Source organism: Cygnus atratus, chromosome 3, assembly GCF_013377495.2.
Source record: "Cygnus atratus isolate AKBS03 ecotype Queensland, Australia chromosome 3, CAtr_DNAZoo_HiC_assembly, whole genome shotgun sequence".
NCBI classification, from domain to species: Eukaryota; Metazoa; Chordata; class Aves; order Anseriformes; family Anatidae; genus Cygnus; species Cygnus atratus.
Window position 1 is genome coordinate 42,647,159 of NC_066364.1, and position 21,092 is coordinate 42,668,250.

At 38.4% G+C, this 21,092-nt stretch overlaps 1 protein-coding gene across 3 annotated transcripts in view; it reads right to left on the minus strand.

The window, feature by feature from the left end:
- Positions 1–21,092, minus strand: part of MMS22L (MMS22 like, DNA repair protein) — a 95,853-nt gene that overhangs the window by 35,074 nt on the left and 39,687 nt on the right. The gene's annotated exons all lie outside the window — the stretch shown is intronic.

Here is a 21,092-nt window from a genome sequence, read left to right on the forward strand (position 1 = left end):
TCCAGATAACCTTCCCCAATCAAACCAACGAATGCCCATGAGCACTCAAACCAGATGTGAATTTAGCTCAGGGTCACTTTTCCAAGTTAAACAATATCAACAGAAAACACCTCAAACTAAACGATCCTGCTTAGTTACTACACAGATTCAGGAAATTACATAAACCTATTTAAAATACAAATATTTTAAGAACAGTTAACCACTGCTGACAACTATTTTTTTCCTTAAAGTGATTTGAAGACTAAAACCAAGTTTCATTTCTCAGACATTATTTGGGATATTCACCAAAACTTACAAAAGAGTGGGGAGAGTATGACAGATCCTCTTAAATTTGTAATGCAAGTACAGCAGCAGCAATATTTTCTCACCTTACCTGACTGTGTATTAGTAAATATGATACAAGTTGTCAGTAATTAAAAAAATCATAAGAGCTAAGTTCCCTAGCTGTTGACAGTATAATTCTTTAATATCCTTACAAGCAACTATATTTTATGACTATGTGGGGAGGGAGAGAGGGTTGCTTTATGTATCTTCCACAAGTCAGTCAACTGCACAATTAAAAGCATTTGTTTGTGCTACTTTTTGACATAAAACTAAAAAGTAAATCAAAACCAGCACTCTGTATAAAGCTTTTCAAGCTTAAGGTAATATTTAAAAAAACTAAGACAAAAAACAACCATTGCAATGGACCCTATAATAAGCAAAAATGGAAAACATCCTCTACTCAAATTATAAGTAAATGTTCATAGCATATTATATTTTGCAACAGATGTTGTAATACACCACTTGGCAGCTACTTCTCTTGAGAAATCTGACTCAAGGATCGTGGCTCTTCTTTGCCCAAACTCATACAGAGGTATTTGATAGCTATGTTCTTCACTAAATTCTTTAGATTTAAGTGTAACAGTACAAAAAGCACATAGCATGAAAAAAAAAAAAGATGAACTGAAAGTCTCAGGTTTTAAGACAGTCTATTTTCCCACAGCAATATGGAAACAATGATATGTTATGACAATTAACCAGCAAAGTTACTTTTCTTTGCTTGACCCATTTTCCTGGATTAAGCAATCACTGGAATCAGTAAAAGCAACCTTGACCTAATCCATTTCGAAGTTTTTAAACCAAGCTTTCAAAGTAAGAGGTGTTAGCTTGTCAAGCTGTAGTATTTCTGAGCATGGTTGAAGCTACAAAAAAGGCACCCACTGCAATTTAACCATTCTAAATATATAGGGCTGAGCAAGATGATCTTTCTCAGCATTTCCCATCAGGAGGACACAGTCCAAAATTAACTTTGTCATGGGTATTCTCTGCCTCTTGCACAAGTATTATGATTCTAAACCCTTTGAAATGTTAAATATTTTCATTTTGGGGACTTATCCTTCTGGAATTTTAGGAGGCGCACATAGGAGGTGACAAAGGCAACTCAATAGTCAGGTGTAACTCACCAATACTCTTATTATTATTATTAAACTGGAAGCCAAAAGCTGTGCCAGGGCTAAAGCAGTCCAAGTCCAAACATTCCCACCCTTTACTGGAGGGCGACAAAAGTTCCCAGAACAACATCACCAGACTTTACAGAGACAAGAGGATAAAAAAGTCTGTATCAAAACTCATGGAGTTGAAGGAAGAAACATGGAAATCCTTCAAACAGGAAAGCTGGCAGACAGCAAATGCTGAAAAGTTTAACTCAGAAAAAAAAAAAAAAAGGACAGAAAAAAACAGCAATGAAGTGACCTCCAAGCATAACCATCTCTCTCTCTCGTATTATAGCACTTCTTTCATCACATTCTTCCTTCAGTGACCTCTCCCCCATGCACTATATGGTGGAAAAGAGACCTGGAGAATGGAATGTGATGAGCCTGTCCTGTCCTTCTGACTCTCCCAGATGACTGTGGACGCAGCAAGACTTGCAATGATCCAGGCCAAACAGATGCCATAATCGTGAGATGCAACTGAACGTTGTCGTATGAACACTACAAAGAATTTTCCATCTGTTGCTTGATGGAGATAAATAAATGGAGAAATGGGCCAGCAGCCTACCCAAAACATCTCTTATTTAATTACAAAAAATAGCAAGTATTTGAAAAAGACCTAGCTCAAAATAAATTAATGGAAAAAGTAAAAGGAAATCAAGCTTCAAATTCATTACAGGCTGGATTCCCTAAATCCTAAATCCAGCAAGTGTCACCAAAAATGTGATTCTACAATGTGCAATACTGGAGACAGGGCAATACGTTCTAATAATTTTCTGTGAATTTAAATTCAAATTTCAGAGAAAAGGTGTTCATTAATAGGCCTGTATTCATCACAGATAGAAAATCTCAATGCATTTTATATTGCTTCTTCAGTCTACTGGCACAGATGTAATACAGTTTCTGTATTTTCAGATGCAGAATGCTAGGATTTATTTTTTTAAAAATTACTCTAAAACATTGCTTGCATTCTAAAATAAATATGTAATACTTTCCTAAAACATTCAGCATTTTATCAGCAGACAGCAAAAGTCCCTTAGTTAACCTCTAATTCATTTTTAGGACATAGATAAATCATTTGTTTTACCCATTTTTGAATGGTTATGTTTGATGAGTATTCCCTGTATATGTCCACTTGGAAGAAGTGTCCAATGCAACATCTGCAGAACCACGCTAATAAAAAGTATTTATCTGCATGTCACAGAGCTCATCTCTTGAGATCAGAGGTTCTCACCTTCCCTGGAATGGAAAGCGTTAATGCTCTGAATAAAAGGTTTTCAACTGCAGTTGAATCATGTGAAGATTATCAATATAGCAGCAATGTACAAAGGGGCTTCAGCAAGGTTACTGAGTTTAATATAATCCCCTCTATAGCTAAGCACAGTAATAGACAACCCTGTATTAACTGTGGGCAGCATGTTGTGTGTGCTCAGTAAGACTTTTAAAATATACAGGGAGAACAAGAAATCCCCAACATCTTTATTATGCTCAAAGACAAAGTAAAGATATTAACAAGAGACACAAAACCCTAAAACACAAAGGTACAGAAAAAAAACCCACAAACATCCAGAGCTGCAGAATATTAGTTAGCACTCTCTCCTTAATCTCAAAGGGTGTAACTACATCGCCAAAAAGACAAGTTGCTATGACTGTAATTTAAATGCAAGCAACAAATGCGCTAGACTACTTTGGCTAGGTCTACTGGGAGGGAATATTATGTCCGCTTCAGCCGCCCCAGCAAATTTGTGCCAGACAGCTGTTGTCTTTTGCTAACCACATTTAACTAAGATAAGGTTGAAAGACCATCAAAGACAACATAACTTGTGTGAATGCTGTGCAACTCGTTCACATTTCAGCTTGTGGAAAAGTCTCGGCAAAATCCTGCAGTTAATTTGAGCTCAACTGCAATTTACCTTCATTGCCTTCACTACTATTGAGGCGAGGTGGCTTCCCCCCAGTCCTACACAGGCATACACTAAGACTGAGGTTTTCGTGGTATCTTTAATGCACAGGCAGCAGAAACTGGAACATGCGCACACACAGGCACATAGCTACCCTCCTCTGCTGATCCAGAATATCTTCTCAGGACCCAGGAGAGCCAGTCCTAGTACTACAATAGCTTTGACCAACATAACAAAAAATTCCCCAGTAAGTTCCCCTATCAGACGCAGAACTTGAAAACACTAAATGTATCAGCCTCTACTGCACTGTTTTGTGAGGATCCTCTTGGAAATGGATCAGGAGCAAGCAGTGAGCTAGCTGCACATGCTGACTCATAAATAGTAGACTGTAGGATTCAAAGTATGTTCATCACGCAATTGAAATATTCTTTACAAGAAGCAGACATTCAGTCATGTGGCAGTCTGTAGGCACATCATTTTGTCTGATGGGAGATTAAAAGAAAAAACAACACAAAACTCTTAACCACCATCAACAGGACTTACCAAACGAACAAGAAGTTACCAAGCATTGTGGTGGTAAATGCCATATGACAGATATTTCCTCTCACAACACGGGAAGGGCCTATAGGAGACATTGGGAGCTCTGTGCTCAGCCCTGACTGCAAGGAAGGTCACCCTTTGGTTTGGGGATTTTTGTTCATTTGTTTTGTTTTAAACACGGAGTCATCCTTTATACAGAATACTTGTTAGAAAACTACTGAGAACTTGCAATTACATTTCTATAACTTTAAATGACAGGGACATTAAAAAAAAGATTCAGTGCTAAGCTTGCTTTCCAAAGTATTTTATGTTTGAAAGAACAAAGTCTAAATCACTTCAGATGATCTCTATTCAAGTTCCTACCCAATTAAGAACACAAATTCTAGCATCTGTCATACAGAGAAAAGACAGTATTAGCTGTTTTTTTTTGTTTGGTTGGTTGGTTGTTTTTTCCACTGGAAACAGCGGTCATTGCCAGTACCCGACTATTTTTTAACAAAATGACATCTTTTCCTTCCTGCCATCAGAGCAATATCAAAAGATCCACTCAACCCTGTCAAGGCCTTCCTAGTGAACTCTTTACTTTCATAACTGTAAAAAGATGCTGCACATTAAGCAATGTCCTGGTGTTATCGGCAGCAGTCCTGCCTACAATAAATACTGTTGACCACAAAACCCACGTTCTCCATTCTTACTGAAAAATCAAAGAAAGATGGTTGAGGTTGGAAGAAACCTCTGGTTTCTGGGGCTGGTCCAACCCCAGCTCAAAGCAAGGCCGGTCTTGAATGACTAACAAAAGTCAAAAAAAAAGTCAAAGTTTTACAACCTCACTTAGAAATTTGTTCCAAAGTTTGACTATCCTATTCCTGTATCTAATAAGAATTTCCTTCATCACAATCTCAGTCTATTGCTTCTTACCACCGTACATACCTGTATGGTCTCAAGGGTCTGATTCTATCTCAGAGGTTAACTCCCATTATATTGTTGTAGAAAATAAAATGCCTCCCCCCTACACCTCCCATCCAAGCCTTCTTTTCTTAAGGCTGAACAAACTCAGTTTTCTCTGCCTCCTGTCACAGGAGATGTGCTCCACACTCGTAATCAACTTGGTGGTCCTCTGCTGGACTTAACCCAGTATTTCAGTGTCTTTCTTGTACTGGGAACCCAGTATGCTGCTTATTTATAAAACAATTATATGAAACAAATTCTTCCAGAACACCAGGAGGGCAGCAAAGTGCATCTACAGCTACACAATAGCTCATTTCCCGATACAATAAATTTTCTGATTTTTTTTTTACAAGTTAAGCCCCTTTTACCAATTCCTTACTGTCTTTTCTTCAGAAAACAAATTCCTTGAGATCTGAAAACTATGCAGTATGACTGGAATGCCAATCAACTCGTTTTGAGAGGTCAGTGCTGAAACCCATTTTGAAGTTATATAGTTTCCAAAAAGCATCCTACATTCAGCTCTTCCCTGGGACTCCAAGATATGGATGACACCAGCTGACAATGATAATGACAGGACAGATTCATATTTTCTGTAAAATATAGCTTGCACACTTTAAAAAGGTAACTTTTAACACAGTAAAGCTATCCTAAATAAATAACTAGATAAAGTTTAATGGGTTGACTTTAAGCAGACTCCCTTAGAATTCATAGCCCAGTAGTTTAATGGACTTCCCACAGCAGGGGTCAGACAGCCACATTGTGTACTAAAATAGGTCTCTGTTTAAGCCCATGGTGTTTCATTCAAACAGATGAAAAGCATATATATCTCTTTGGAAAAGCTTATGATCTGAAAGATGTGATAGTAAACTTATGGCTATGTAAAGATCATTAAAATTCTTCTTGGTCAAACTATGGAAATCAAAGTTTGGCAAATTGCTTGGAACAAACTCACCAAGGACAACCTCATCACCTCTTTCAAATGTTTTCCTTTACCACAGCATTTAGACATGCAGTTTCACTCATTCAGCTTGTTTTCATCCACGCTAAAATACAAGACAAGAGAAACTGGTAAAACATCCATCCTGGCTGTAGAAATCCAGCAGTTGAGTTCGTGTCTTCTGAGTTGAAATTTCCTGATCTAATCAGACGCGAAACGGACTCGGAGGAAAACTTCACACAGCCCGGAGGGGAAATGAAGGAACAATATCAAAACACAAACCCCAAATACTGAAAGCAAACAAAGAAGAAGTACTATTACTCAGTTACCTCTTCAGACATTTTGAACATAATTTCCAGCAGCACACCTGCCTTACATTGCAAGCCTAACACTTGATTATTATCATACCTTTCTTATTTTTCAGATAGGAAATCTGAGAAAATACTTTGAGGTGTTTGTGTTTCTCTTAATTTAAAAAAGGACTGACAGAGAGGAACTGTATTTCAAAGGGTTTTTTTGATCGTTTTTAAATGAAACTCTTCTGCTCCTAACTCCTCTATCTTTGCAGAAAATCAAGAATTGTACGCATATGGATACCCCCTAGCAGCTTGCCGTGAATAATATACTGTAAGTTGTTTAGGAAAAATCCTTCCATGTCAGAAACCAGGAAGGCAGGCAAATTTGTGCTCAAGACAACGAAGTACTTTGTTTCTGAAGTCTAAAACAAAATATTGTACTTCGTCCCTGCAAAATCTTTTTTATTTTTACGGAGTATCTATTGCGTTAAAGGATGCTGTTCAAGTAATGTATCTTTTCAGTGAAGGAGATAACTTTAGGTAGAAAATATCCCTGACTAACACTGCTCCCAACATTTGGTAATATAGACAGCAGAGCTAATTTTCTGTCATTCAGGAACGTAGGCTTCTGTCATTCAGGAACTGTAGGCCTGCTAAACTTTTATCATCATCCCCTCTGAACACAGTAAAAATCACTGTTAGAACTGATGGTTTATTAGATCAAAGCTACCATCAACAATGTCAATTCTGCCCGGTAGTGTTAACAGGAAAATGTTTTACGAGTTCTACCACTGGGCATCCATTTAACTTCCAGCACCAGCTATGCTGTAAAATCGTGCACATAATTTATTTGGTGACCTGTGTGTGTGGGAAGCATTATCTAGGCGAAACTTCTCACAGTCTGACAAAATGCTTTGATTTGTACTGTTCAGATGATTGAACAAAGAGTTTAAGCAATCACCAACAATAGCTTTTATCTCCAAATGTGCTAAAAGTGTAATACTACATGAGAGCAACCTATTGCTTTAAGAGCAGATCTGATAAAATGGAAGTGATTGGATAAATATTACATTTTCAACTTGTACACATCTTGTCCATTAGGTTTAAATATTGCGTAAAGTTCATGTTTATCTTAAATATCATTTTTAGCAATTTCCCCATGCGATATTCCCAATACCCCCATGGTATCCACGGTAACCTCTCTGCTTACATATACCTTAAAATACACATTAATTCCCATTAGGTGAAGTAAACAGAAAACAGCCATTCATATTTCCTCAAGCTACTGCTGACTTTTCTTTTAGCTAGTATTCAGTAGTCTTTGAAACAGTTCCCAGTTTAAGTCCGCCACATGCATTGACAGGCAGGTATGTCACCAAATTCTGTTCGCTGTGTCAAGGAAAAACTGATTTAATCACTCCTTATAATATATACAGTATACAAATACAGGTGACTAATCGATTCCTGCATAATCCCAACAGTGCAGATTCAACAACTTATGGTATTTCTTTCAGTGCAAAGGTACCATTACTACTCTTGCATACTGTTACTACTCTTCCCAACGTTTAATCTATTCCTTCCCTATACTATAAAAAGCATTTTATATATAATAATGTGACACATGCTGCAACGCCTTCCAAAAGAGAGACTCGCCTCAGAGAGGAAACGTGCTCAGTAAAATATTATTAAACCCTAATATTCCTTTGTCTTTCACATGAGAACAGAAAGGGTTATTGCTTAAGAGTAAGAACTTTCAGCCCAGAATTTCTATTCTAATTTTTAAAACCATTCCGCCCCTATGGGCCTGCTTGGTACCTTTTTAAACTCCTTATGACACATTCACCTACTTAATAATTACCTTTCTACGAAAGCAGCCGATCAATGTATTTTCTGATGTTTTTACATAATAAACACTAGAGAGAAAAGCCAGCATGATCCTTGGGACACCTACTAGCTCCCACTACTCTTTCCCTATGTTCAGCATGTCATCCCCTTACTACATGGCATCGGGTACCACAGAAAGACGACATTTTGTTAGGAATGGCTGCTACTTGGAAATAATTGTTTAAAGTTTGCTACGCAGCTGGTGGGAGATTTCAGAGACCTTGCGAGACACACGGAGTTAAATGTTTAAGCTGTTTTTCCTATCTTGTTCTTCAAAACCTTAAACTAGAAAATCCCTCGAGTGAAAAGTCAGAGAAAGGCTGCCATCCCTTCTAGAGTTAAAAGATGCTTTTGTAAGATTTTAGGTCAGATTAACCTTTTGCTCACAATAGGGCTGGTTATTGGTTTTTATTTTTTACTGTCTTTAACACAGGTAAAAAAAAATCAATATGAAGCGAGACAAAGGGCTCTGGAGGCCCTGGCTACACCAGCTTTTGGTTTGGCTCATGCACAATCCTACAACATGCTGCGGCTGGGAAGGATTAGCCTGCTTGTGTTGAGTAAACCGATGATACTCAATAAACAGTTTCTGTTGTAAACCCCTTAGGACGTGCAAAGCCACACTAGTTGGCATTAGACCAGATAAGCTGCCGAACCAGCTGTAATCTCATTTAGACCTGAGCTGATCCTCCTGTCCTTTCATTCCACAGGATCAAAGCAAACCACTGAGGAGGCAGCTGTATTATAGCAGCAGTGCTTGCTGGATGCGGCAAACATTTCATAAATTCCTCTCCTTGAAGCAAGCCTGAACATAATCTACCCAGAGCCAGTTCAATCAATGGATTTCTGAATTCATTAGTCTTATTATTACAGGATAACTGTTTTCTCCACATAGTGTGGTAGACGTTGCAAGCCAACTTTGCAAAACAGCTCTTATTGCTGACCATTTCTTTCTGGTAATGCACCTTTGCATTTTTGCTGTGCCACATGAAAATGATTTAAATCTCTTCTACGCAGTATTTTTTTTTTAAAGACTGGAAATGAAACCAATTCACATATATTCAAGTAGGAAGCACCGATAATATACTAAAGTCTTCCAAGCGTAATTACTGGCTACCTGCTCGTACGCTTCCATGCATCAGTAATAATAACCAATGTTTTCTGAGCTTAATGACAGCAGATGATAATAGCGAAAGCTGAGATTATATCATTGTAGCAGCATAACAAATACAGACTAAAATTACAGATGAGAAAGGAGTCATTCTACGAAAAAGATTTCTATTTGCCCTTTACTCTGTATTCTGTGGAATTAGGAAGGAGAAATATTTTCATTGTTAAAGAAATAAATAGCCGCTCTTAAACAAAAACCACAAAAGCAACAGGTCTTTTTAAACTAAGCAAAAGTGAAACCCAAGGCACTGGATCAAATAAGACTTGAGGGTGCAACATTTGATTTCTGGACAGTCTGGAGTTTCCACTGTGAAATTATAGTTAAAAAATTTCAGAGTGTAACCTTAAAGCTTTAGAAGAACATAAAGTGTAATTCAGAAAAGGTGTCAGCCGTTCCATTTCCCAACACTGAAGTGAGCAATACAACATATACTCACAGATAAAGAAAGTAAAATTAGATTTGTAACTTACATTGCAATAGCCCAATATTATTAAAAACATTTGCACTCCTTTGATTTAGTAACTGTATTACCTGTTAACGTAAAGTCAAAATTTTCAGGTGCAGTTGCATTGGAAAAAAAGAATTATCCAGAGCAGAAGCGACTCTTGTGTCATATACAAGTCACGTTAACAAGTCTTGGATCACTCCTTTTTGGAGAATTAACAGTTGCCACAGAAACAACTTTGGCCAGAAAAACAGGGGAGGCCAGGTAACCCTGACACCTAAGGTAAAACCAGCAGTGTCTGTGACTTACTGCTACTTGCAGCCAGCATAAATATAAAACACATTCATGTACGTGAGTACAACAGACAGGATCCCTCAGAGGGAACTGCTCCAAGTTACGGAGCACAAGATCTGTATCATCTTTGCGTACACACATCCTAACCTATGCTATACAGATCTGTAGGACTTCTGTACCTGTTCATTAATGTTTTTAATCAGGGTATGAAAGAAACTGTTCTTGTAATAAAAAGCTTCAATAAAGTACAATACAATCAGATGTTTAACACAAGGAAATGATTTGTAACAGATTACAAAAAGGAGATGTTTATTGTGAAGCTTTTCTTAAGCACTAAAGCACAGATGTGCTAGAGCATGTTACAGGCAGCTGGCAAAGATAAACAAAAGGTATTTGCACCTCTCATCTACAGATGTGCAAAAGACCCCAGTGCACATCTCTTCCTCAATCACACAGAAGCCATCTGATGTGTTAGTTAATGATTCCCCTCTCTCCACTCCATTCTTCAGACATAAAGGGGTCCCATTTAACATAATCACTTAATAACAGCAAAGTGATGGGTATCAGAACCCTAATTCTTCTAATATTTGCAAAATCCAGCTCTTTGTAATAATAATAACACCATGATAGCAAACTGTAAAACTGTGTAATTATACTTTAATTGCATTGTGAGGCATGCATTAATCACAAAGTTTAAGTACCAAGGATGGAATTATAATAATTCTGTAAAACAAATTTAAGCTAGCTAAGTAGGTCAGAACCACTAGCATGCAACAGGAGACCTCTGGGAATTTATCAGTTAATGGCTATTTATGTGCAAATGAGTGCCCTCCAACCCTCCCAAATCCTGTGTAGCTGAAGGGTATTTCTGTTAACCAGGAGCATGCTTAACTGCTGAGGCATAAATTAAACCATTTATTGGAATGATTTTAATTCTTCTCTTCCCCCACCCACTCTTACTACTCTCCCTCCACCCTCACTAGCAGCAGAATTTACAGTATTAATTTACATGGAGATAGGACTGCTGAAGAGTTTTCAGAAATTACCCTCTTTCAAAGAAGGAAAAAAAACCACAAGAGCTAGAGAAAAACTTTCAGTAAGACAGGAGCAATGCAAATCTTCCAAAGGGTGGGCTGAGCTATTAGAAATTCTAGAAGTTCAATACCATGGCAGTACAGTAGAAATGCTTTTATAGAAATGCTAATAAACTCTAATGAAATTAAATTGTTTTATGTCCTCATACTCTAAACTTGGAGAAGACAGAGAAGCTCAAGCTGGATGTCATCAACTGTATTCTCTGTTGTAATTCTCATACTGTACAGATATCAGAAGTTCTCTTTAGAGAAAAAAAAATAAAACAACAAAAGTTTCTTGGTTGCAGGAAACATCTTAAATTCTTGAGTTTGACTTAAAAAATAGGAGCCATTTTTGATGCCTTAACAAAACACTCGGAGTCAAAATGTATGGAATTTTCACTATGATGTAAAATGTGCAAGATTTACAGGCAATGTAAATGATTTCTGAACACATAATCATAACAGTAATTCAGGGCAGCATGGTAATGCAAGTGTAACCTCAAGATTGACTCTTGGGGTTATTTATTTATTTATTTATTTTTCCCTAAGAACATACAGACATTTTCTAGCAAAGGCTAGAATCCCAGAATACTGAAACAGTAAAAGTTTGATTGTCCTAACATCAATTAACCATACCCCGCCCCCATTACCCTAAACAGGGCCATGTCTCCCCACTGTCTAATAATTACATTGTAAAAAGTCCCCTGTTTGCCTGAATATATTCCCTGTGACATTTGGATAATCACAGCTGTGCTATAGTTAATTATTATGTAACAAATAAGATGATCATGGTGCTTGCTGATGTCATCTTTGCACCTAATACCAAACTCCACGTAAATGTAACACACCAAACACGTACACACACAGCACTTTCTCCCCAGATAATGCCATTGGAGAATACCCCTGAATATACAGGTGTGGTGTGAATCGGAAAAACTCCCTTGGAGTAAATCTTTAGCAGCTTTAAAATATTTTAGGTAGATGCCTGGAATGCACACTCAAGTATTTTCAAATGCACACCACCAACAGCTAATCAATCTATTCCTGTCCAAGCAAACAAAGAATGCCAATGAAAATATTTGCTTTTCTTCTCCTTGTTGACTTTCGCTAGGTAAAACAAGGACACAAAAAGCAGTAAAAGAAAACCTCATTGTCCTGGCTGTGTAGTTGCTTGTTCCTCCCTTCTCCTGCCCCTCAGTAAGAGACTGCACACACTCAAGGCTGTGGTGCACGTTCCTGAGGCTGCAGGTGTAGTCACTGCATTACCATACAGAGAAGCAAGAGGGTCCTGCTCCTTAACATGGATCTGCAAGCACACACGTCAAAGCAGAGGCTTCCTGCCCCTCTGATAGCAGCCAGAGATTAACAAGCGAACAGAACTATTTGGCAAAAAAAGTTCACTCCTGCATTTTCTTTCGGAAAGAATCAGCACAGCTGTACTATCAGAGCCAGTGGCAGCCCACGGCTGCCTCTCCGTTCCCTGCAGTGAGGAGCTGCAGCCTCGATCACGTCTGTACCTTCCAGCCATTGGCAGGGTCTCAGCATTGCCCTAAAGCTTTAATTAACCCCGATCAGAGATAAACAGGGCCTTCTGGCTGTGAAAAAGAGGAGAGAACAGACAGTACCTCCAGCTCAGCAGAGAACTAAATAAACCACAAACTGTTTTTACCTTCCTCCATTTGCTCCTCTCTGTAACAGTGTCAGGAAGGGACCCCACGAGAACACGACAAGATGCATGATGCACACGCTGCAGAGTATGCTTGACTCTTCCAATTTCGTTTCTAGGGAGGACAGGGTGGCCCACTATTTCAGGATCATTTCTTATCAGGCACGTTTTCAGCGTTTAGTACCACTGGAAAGCAAGCTGGAGCTTTTAAGCATTGGCAATTAATGGCACTTAGACTTGCTCCGAGCCAAATAAAACACGACAACGCACACCCACATGCCCTGGATCAAATATTTTTCTTCAGAAAAAGTCTAAAAAAGCATTTTCAAAGTCATTTTTTGACAGATTTCCATACTTGAACATAAAACCACAGCACAACCTTCCACAGAGCCACTGTGGTATGCATGTGGTACAGGCCCCGCTCAGATAGCCTCTGGTCTGTTTTCTTTTGTACCCACCAATTTCTGGTTTCACCGAGGTTTTGTTCTGTAAGGAAAATCATGGAACACTGTTTAGGAGGCATCCTTACTAACCCATCACCAGCAGCAGCAAGCACTCCTTTATTTCAAGTCACAGAAACAAGTGAAAGGCTGGGGAGCACCCCAAGTCGCTAAAGGAGTTCATCTCAGCATTGATCAGCTTACAAAGACTACCCCGACAACTGGTTGTCCAACACAGTCTCTAACAAGTGCAAAAAAATAATAATTTGATTCCACAACTACTTTTTGCAGCCTGTCAGAGCACTGACATTTACAGCCTGCTCTAAATAACCAAACAAAAGTGCTTCTGCTACAAATGAAGGCAATTCCTTCTCCACTGCCGTAGAGAACAACAGACAACGTGTTGCCTTTGCAATATGCGTTTTCATACTGGGTAACTTCTAGCACATCTCCTTTCAATCTTTCCTAACTAAAACCAATTTCCTCAAACTTCTACAAACTTCCTACTCTCATCATTTACTTCTGCAAAGCTCCCCACTCTTCAGTTTACTCATAAATGCTCTGCAAACTGACACGTTCAGAACTGTGCACAGAACTACAGCTAAAAAAGGAACAAGCAGTTCCTATATTTTACCTGCAAAAGTTTTATTAACACACTTCACAACAATATTTAATTTTATTTTTTCTTTTTCCTAAGCAGAGTCACATCAAGCCCCGCTTCCTAACACCATACAGGCTGTGTGAACGAAAAAGGCACTGCCACAAAAGTTATCCAACAGGCAGATTTCAGTCAAATTTCAAATAATTACTTTCTTACAGCCATTATGTTCTTAGAAATTCATGTAAATAGCCATGTAAATAGAGGTCAAAATATATGAACTGTATACATCCCATGCTCCTTTAAGATATTAAAATCCACCTGAACTACCATTTACAAACAGTTTTGGTTTTCCTCCATATTCCAGGCAGAAATTGTGCTAGTGCAGGGACAAAATAATTTATCTTGCTGCCATCCGTGCTAGATGTAGGCAGCAAAACCTGCAAGAAAGGGTAGGATGGACAGACGGGTAACAGCTATGTCAGCTAACCAACCACAGATGTGGATAACATCACCTTTGTTTCTATCACCTCACAGTACATACATACATATCACGGTTCCTGATATTTGTTGACAGCATGGCAGCCATGTCAAGCTTTTCACGTGTTGTATCAGACTTCCTCTCTCCCAAATTGAGTAGTTGGTCTTCATTGTATTTCTTCTTCTTTATGAGTTCTCCGAGATACCACAGTAATTTTAAATTCTGTTTCTGCTGTCCATTTGAACACAGTGAGCTTGTATGGGGACAAAAATATGTTATTTCAGACAAACTCTGTAGCTCGGATGTTTACATCAACTAGTTGTGCTAAACAGTTCCTTGTCTTCAGTGATCCAAAGTGAAACCATTAAACACTGATAACACTTAGAACACCATTCAAGTAGCACTACATCTTTTACACTAATTAGGTTCTTTATGGAAATATTCCCTCTCATTCCCACAGACTCACAACATTTTGTGGTAAAACTGTTTGTGCTTGTAAGGCTGCTGTTTACTTTTCTCTTCCTTTTTTGTTGTAAGACCCAGAAGCAAGCAAACGAAGTTGTTTTTAAGTCACAGAAGAAATTTCATTATTAGCAAAAGCATCCCGGGAGAAGAAGAATCAAATAATATATACCCAGGCAGAGCACAAAAATAAACAGAAAACACAGAATACATTTAGGTTTATCCCTCCTCTTCATTTAGGCACTCGTTTCACGAGAGAGCCAAGTTGCTTTTGCCAGTAAGACAAGTCCCATAGGTAGCAGTAAGAAAAGCTTATCACTCTACTGATCCACTGAATCTTTCAGAAGTGCCCAAACCACTACAAGCCATGTTGTGTTCAACACTTGGGTGCTTTCCTTGCTTTTCACTTTCCGCCATTAAGACAAGTATATCCACTCGTTCAGTTAGCGTAAGGATTCTCTTTGAGTTCATTCAGATTTTTTCCTGCTCTTTAAAGGTCAACTTTCTTTAAAGCACGCAGCCACGAATTACTTCTCTCCAGGGATCACCTCCTCTCACGAGGCTAGCAATGGAGGGAAGAGTACAAAGAGAGGCATTTTTGGGGGGACCGGTGTCATGCACACACAGTTCAGTACAAGCAGGAGACTTGTCTAATCACTCTAGAAGACTACAGTGACGTGTGCTTGTCCCCAAACCCTCAGTACTTTATCACTCAGGTTTGTCATCCCACTAAGAGAAGGGAACGGAAGCGCAGAGGCACAGATGCACGCCGAACAGCCTCTCGTCCTCCCGTCCGCTTTTTCTCCACTCTCCCGTGCAGGCTGTCAGTAGGAGGCAGCATCGACTCTGACAGCGGCGGCTCGGCACCACAAAGTAGTTGGGAGCTCGCTTCATTCTTCTGTCATTATATAAGCAAGATGACACTGTTCTCTAATCCAGCCAAAGCTGATAAGTACCATCAACCTGTCACTTCCTACATTTCAAATTCTAACGTTGCAGCATCAAAGAGTTTTTACATTTCGATTTCTTTTGCTGGCAGCAGTCGGTAGCCTCTCATTCTCCCACGGTGTTCTAATGCAGCATTTGCACACCGGGGTTACTCCCAGCCTGAATAGCAGGTCATCCCCTACTCACTGAGCTCATCTGCGGCCCATGTGCTAGGCAATTTAGATCCAATCAGCCCTTATTTAGCTCAAGAGTAATGAGCAGCATAGTGACACAGACTTAAGCCTGACCCTCAGGACACTGCTCATCAAGCAGTAAAACTGTGACAAAATCATTCATCTTCCACCCGCTGGCAAGAAATAATACTCGCACTCACTGTATTACTTTTTCAAGATATAGAAAAAAAAAAGTCCTGAATTTTCATGATGTGAGACATTAATTTGCAGAAAGCTGAATTCCCTTAAACCCCCCTGTTGCTATGAGCTCACCAGGGGGAAATAGGCCTTAGGAGACTGAAACGGAATAAAGAAAATTGCTTCAGCTTTCTTTTCATTTTAAATAAGCCTTAAATCTGACAAGAGATATCCTAAAGAGAGAAGATATATATATCTTGTAAGGTAACGAAGAAACAATCAAAATTAAGAGATAAGAAGGCTACTTGTGTATAATGGTTTTATTGGTGAAAGTATTTCTTTGTCTAACATCCACAACAAAAAAAATACTCCGTATGAAGAGCCATTCTTACACCTTGTGCAAAGAATAATAGAAGGAAAACAGAGGGAAAACTGTTTGGGGGGAAAACTGCTTCAAAAGTGAGACACTTCCATCAGAAAACAAATCTGCACGTGATGTCCTTCAGCAAGGAAATATTTCTCTAAACAACTGCAGGGTCCCAACTGGCAGGTTCTTGGTACACCTGGCTATGATTTTACTCTTTATTTTGCAGATTTACTCTTTCACAACAGTAAGCCTTGTACTGCTGTCAGGTAGGCCACATAAAACCCACATGAATTAATTTTTGATAGATAAAATGGGTACAATGAACGAAAGACAGAAGCATTTCAATCTGCAGCACAGGGGACAGAGCTGCGTATCTTCGCAATTAATGTCAGCACTACACTTGAGTTGCTTTGGCTTTGTACCTGTAACGATATCAGCATTATCGGGGTATCAACAATCACAAGATTTCCTGACTGCTTTTGTTATTCCGGTTCGTTCTTAAAGTGATTCTGAGGCAGATGTTTTATTACATCCTAAACACCAATATGAAATTGATTTTAATCAATCAGCTCTCCTGTGACCTTCTAGTGATTCAAGGAAACTGACAGTGAGAAGTGGAAGTCAATATTCTTGCAAACCTGAACCGATGCGACGCATGCACAGAAACTTTCTGCAAGCAAAGGACGAGGTAGAGGGTGCACTGCAGCTACGCTCCCCATTTCATTCCTTCGGATAGTAATGCTTTCAGAGCAGAGGACCTGCAGTCAAAACACTGCAGTTTCAGCTAGTCATACCTGAAGTTCAGTACACAAGGGAGAAAGGTACAAAACATTAACTTTACACACAAAAAATCCTGAAAAAGCAACTCAAATCCCTAACAAAGTAGAGTGAAGAGTAAAGATCAATGTCAATTTTCAGAGCCACACCTTAATGCAGTAACCACAGCTAAGAACACATCCAGAATTCCCACAGAAAACTCTAAGAGATTACTCGAAAGGATTTAGACACAGCAAACCTTTCGAAAGAGTGCTGTATTCTAAAGCAGTGCTTGCTTCCTATACTCCGAAGTACAGAAAGGCTGAACGTTTTTACACTCATTCAAGCCTCAACTTTATTAGTACTATTACTGCACCTAAAAACAAACAACAAACCTTAAACTAATTTAGACCTTAGGTCAAATTAGCACAGCCAGCCACGCTTGCTCCCGAAATTTAAGATTTATATTATGAAGTCAGAAAGAACCATTTTCCATGTAGGTGAACAAAGGTCCTAGCAATATTTAATGACTTTCTAATGGTCATTCATTAAGCCTGGCAGATCTGTGAGCCAAACCAAGATCTCCTAACAGTTCAGTGGTTTAGTCACAGGGCTACACTCTGCTTATTTGGACATCACAGAAAATATACTTGTGGGATGGAATGGGTAAGAGAAGGCTCATGCTCTTCCAAACTGCTCTGGATACAGTTTTCAGAAGTTCAACATCAGAAAAATACATTTTACAAAGACTAACGCTAAGCCCCCTGAGGGGGAAGAAAAGAAGGAAGAAGGGGGAAGGACCTTTCTATTCTCCTCATGAGCTTATCTGCTGATTTACACGGTAACAGAGAGAGGGGGAGAGGCTCCTGTTGGTCTCGGAAAGCTTCCCACAGGGTGTTTTGATGGCAAGTATAACGCAAAAAAAAATTACAAATGACTACACATTTCCATAGCAAAGATATACTGGATAATCTATTCCTATCGCGATTCCTCTCACAACCTTAAGGCTTTAATATCTATAGCTAGAAACATCTAGTTCTGCCGTTATCCATGGCCCCACTATTACTGTAACTTTTAATTAGAGACATGTTTACCTGAGTATTATTCATTTAGAGCTTATAAAATATACACACTGAAATTTTCAATAACTTTTCAAGTCCTTCAGCATTGTACACATGGAGCATAAATACAGTACACACGGGGCATAAAATACCCACAAATTGTTTTCAAAATGAAATTACTGTTTATTACGTTATTAAGTTTGTGGTACTTTTCATTTCTCCTATGGGAATCAGTAGTAGTAAGTCTCCCTGAAACTAAGTAAAGATGCTCGGAGTACCAGCGGTGATTTTACACCTAGGCATGCACTTGCATTTTTATAATCCTGTACCTCAGTGCTAATGCACTACAAAAACCCAATGCCAGGATGATGATAATGAGAGAAAGCTCATGTCAGAGCTATACCTGATTACAATAAGAGACATTTTAACATGTTTCAAGCACTTCTTTTAAGAATAAGATATTGCAATGCTGGAACCTACTGTTTCCAGGCACTCAGCAAATTTCCCTGAGCTTGTGTCCATTCTTACAGCGAGTTCTCTCAAATCCATTAAATGTCTGTATTTTTATTAACTCAGGGTTTCTTTTTGTGTCATGAAGCACTCGGATGATGGGAAGTGCCAGAGATTTGGAACAAATGAAAGCACGCATGGCCAAGCATCCTGCATTAACCTTTTGTTAAAGAAGAATAAAATCAGGATCCTAAAGCATTGTTTAAAAACAGAAACAAAAAATAAAGGAAAAACTGACACCTGAGCTAGATGTTGAATGTTCCAAGTAAACATAGGAAGGAAGCACCTTGTACTTCATGGTTTTGGGGGTTCTTGATTGTTTATTGTTTATTTTACACATGCTTTTAAAAAGGAGACTGTATTAAAATACAATCTTACACTTCATACTGAATCTCACTCTGAAGATCAAATACATGGAAGTGCCAGCAAGTAGCATCTTGTTTCCAATTATCCACTCACCACAGATCAAAAAAGTAATAAAAACGAGTTCTCCTGACAAGTCAGTTATATTTAAATATATGGACACTGAAATAATCACAATGATAACCATTAATTTTTTAAAAAATAATGGCCTAAAAAAGCTCATTTAAAATGGCAAAACCATAGATAAATGCAACAATTAAAAGCTACCAGTACTTTTCTAGAAGACAACAAAATACAAAAATACCTGGAAAGGGTTATTTTAAAACACAGTGGTATAAAAATGGTGCAGGTGGGGGTCTCTTTTCAGATGCCTTTTAAGAAAAAAAGAAAAGAAGAAAACAAGCCCTCTATCAAAACCATGTATGCCAAGTTTTAGCCCAGAGCAAGTTTTCACAGCTATGATACAAACCCTTGAAAATAAAGGTTTATAATGGAAATGCTGACAGACCCTTAACCATAGCAGCATGAATACCTATAATTAAAGCAGAGCTTTTGGCTACACCTCACTCTGCAAATGAAAGATTGCTATTTTTACAATACTCTCAAATAAAAGCAAGTGGGAAACCTGGAATGTGATTCTAGCAACGCAATAAGATATGTTAAAGGGGACTGCTAAAACTATTTGACATTTTAAGCTTTAAACACTGAGGCATTTAGTTTAACGCACCTAAGTCAGTATTTTCATAATGCTCCTTAATCAGCAATAAAGAATGCTCCTGTGAGCCATCATCTGCGGTTAGCAGAAAATGGCACATGAAGTTGTTATTTCCTAACAGCCTAGAGGGAGCTGCTTCACTTTAATCAGTGATCTCACTTCCTTCCTACCTGTAAATTCTCTATTGTACAGTTATAAAACTATTAGCGTGCAATGTGCAGAAAAATTACATTTGTGAAAGGCCAACTACCTTGTATCTGCCTGAATTTTAAAAACAGGAGAGAAAATTGCATTGAGCAATTTCATCCTTTCCCACATTTCGAAACAGACCAGGTGTTATCAGTCTGGTTAAGCCAATAATACTTTCACCTTTGGTTAGCACAGTCATCCAAATTTTCTGAATGAAGAAAATATTATTAGCATTGTTTCACTCATGTGTTGACAGAGGACTATTTCCAGCAAGTCTGTCAAAGTGCAAGAGAGAACCAGCAACACTTTACTGTTTCCCATACCACCAAGATCAAAGTGTTTTATAAACAATACGGAAATTAAACTTTGTAATTGATGGGATAAATAGGCAGATAACCAAACGTATAAATACAGAAGCTGAAATAAAGAACAGTTAAAAACAAGGCTCTAACAATACCTGACATGCCAACCACTATTTGAGCATGTTGGTAATTCTAATATTTCAGCAGACCTCCTTTTAATAAAAAAAAGGTATGAATACTGCACTGTATATTGCCCATGACATCCTGAGAAATCTGTAATAGACTTCTGTGCCCTTCTGTCTGTGTTACAAAAGGACTACATAACCCTCAGGTTTTGGAAAGCTTCAGAACAATGTCAAGTTATGAAATAGGCAACTTTCACAAGTCTCCCTACTTCATCTTAAAAAGCAACATTACAAATACGGTGTATTAGCTAACGGAGAAAATGTCAAAGTATTTTTGAAGTCTCCAATTTATTCCAGTAAATACATTCGGTTGAACTGAAATAATAAATAATAAATCAACTAAACTTAGTTTCATGCTTCATCTTTTTTCAAAAGACTGCCTGAAAAACAGTTGTCTTCGGATGTGTAAGCTATTGACAGCTGCACTCAAACTACTAGACAATAACAAAGAACCTAGTTGAAGAGAGACCTTGCATATGGGCCTCACTGTTCCTATTATGCACTCTTCCACAGCTCTTTCCACATATTTCAGTCTTGCACATTTGAAGTAATGGCAGATCAATAGCTGCCTCTTAATATAAATATATAAAAAAAAAAAAGCAGTTTGGGCTTCAAACTGGAAGACTACCTCTAAAAGGCATCAGTAGACAAAAATATGCTTATTACTGAAGGGCACCGTAGATGCTGAAACCTGAACTAGTACATCAAAGCAAAACTGCTTCGAAGTGGTAAAAT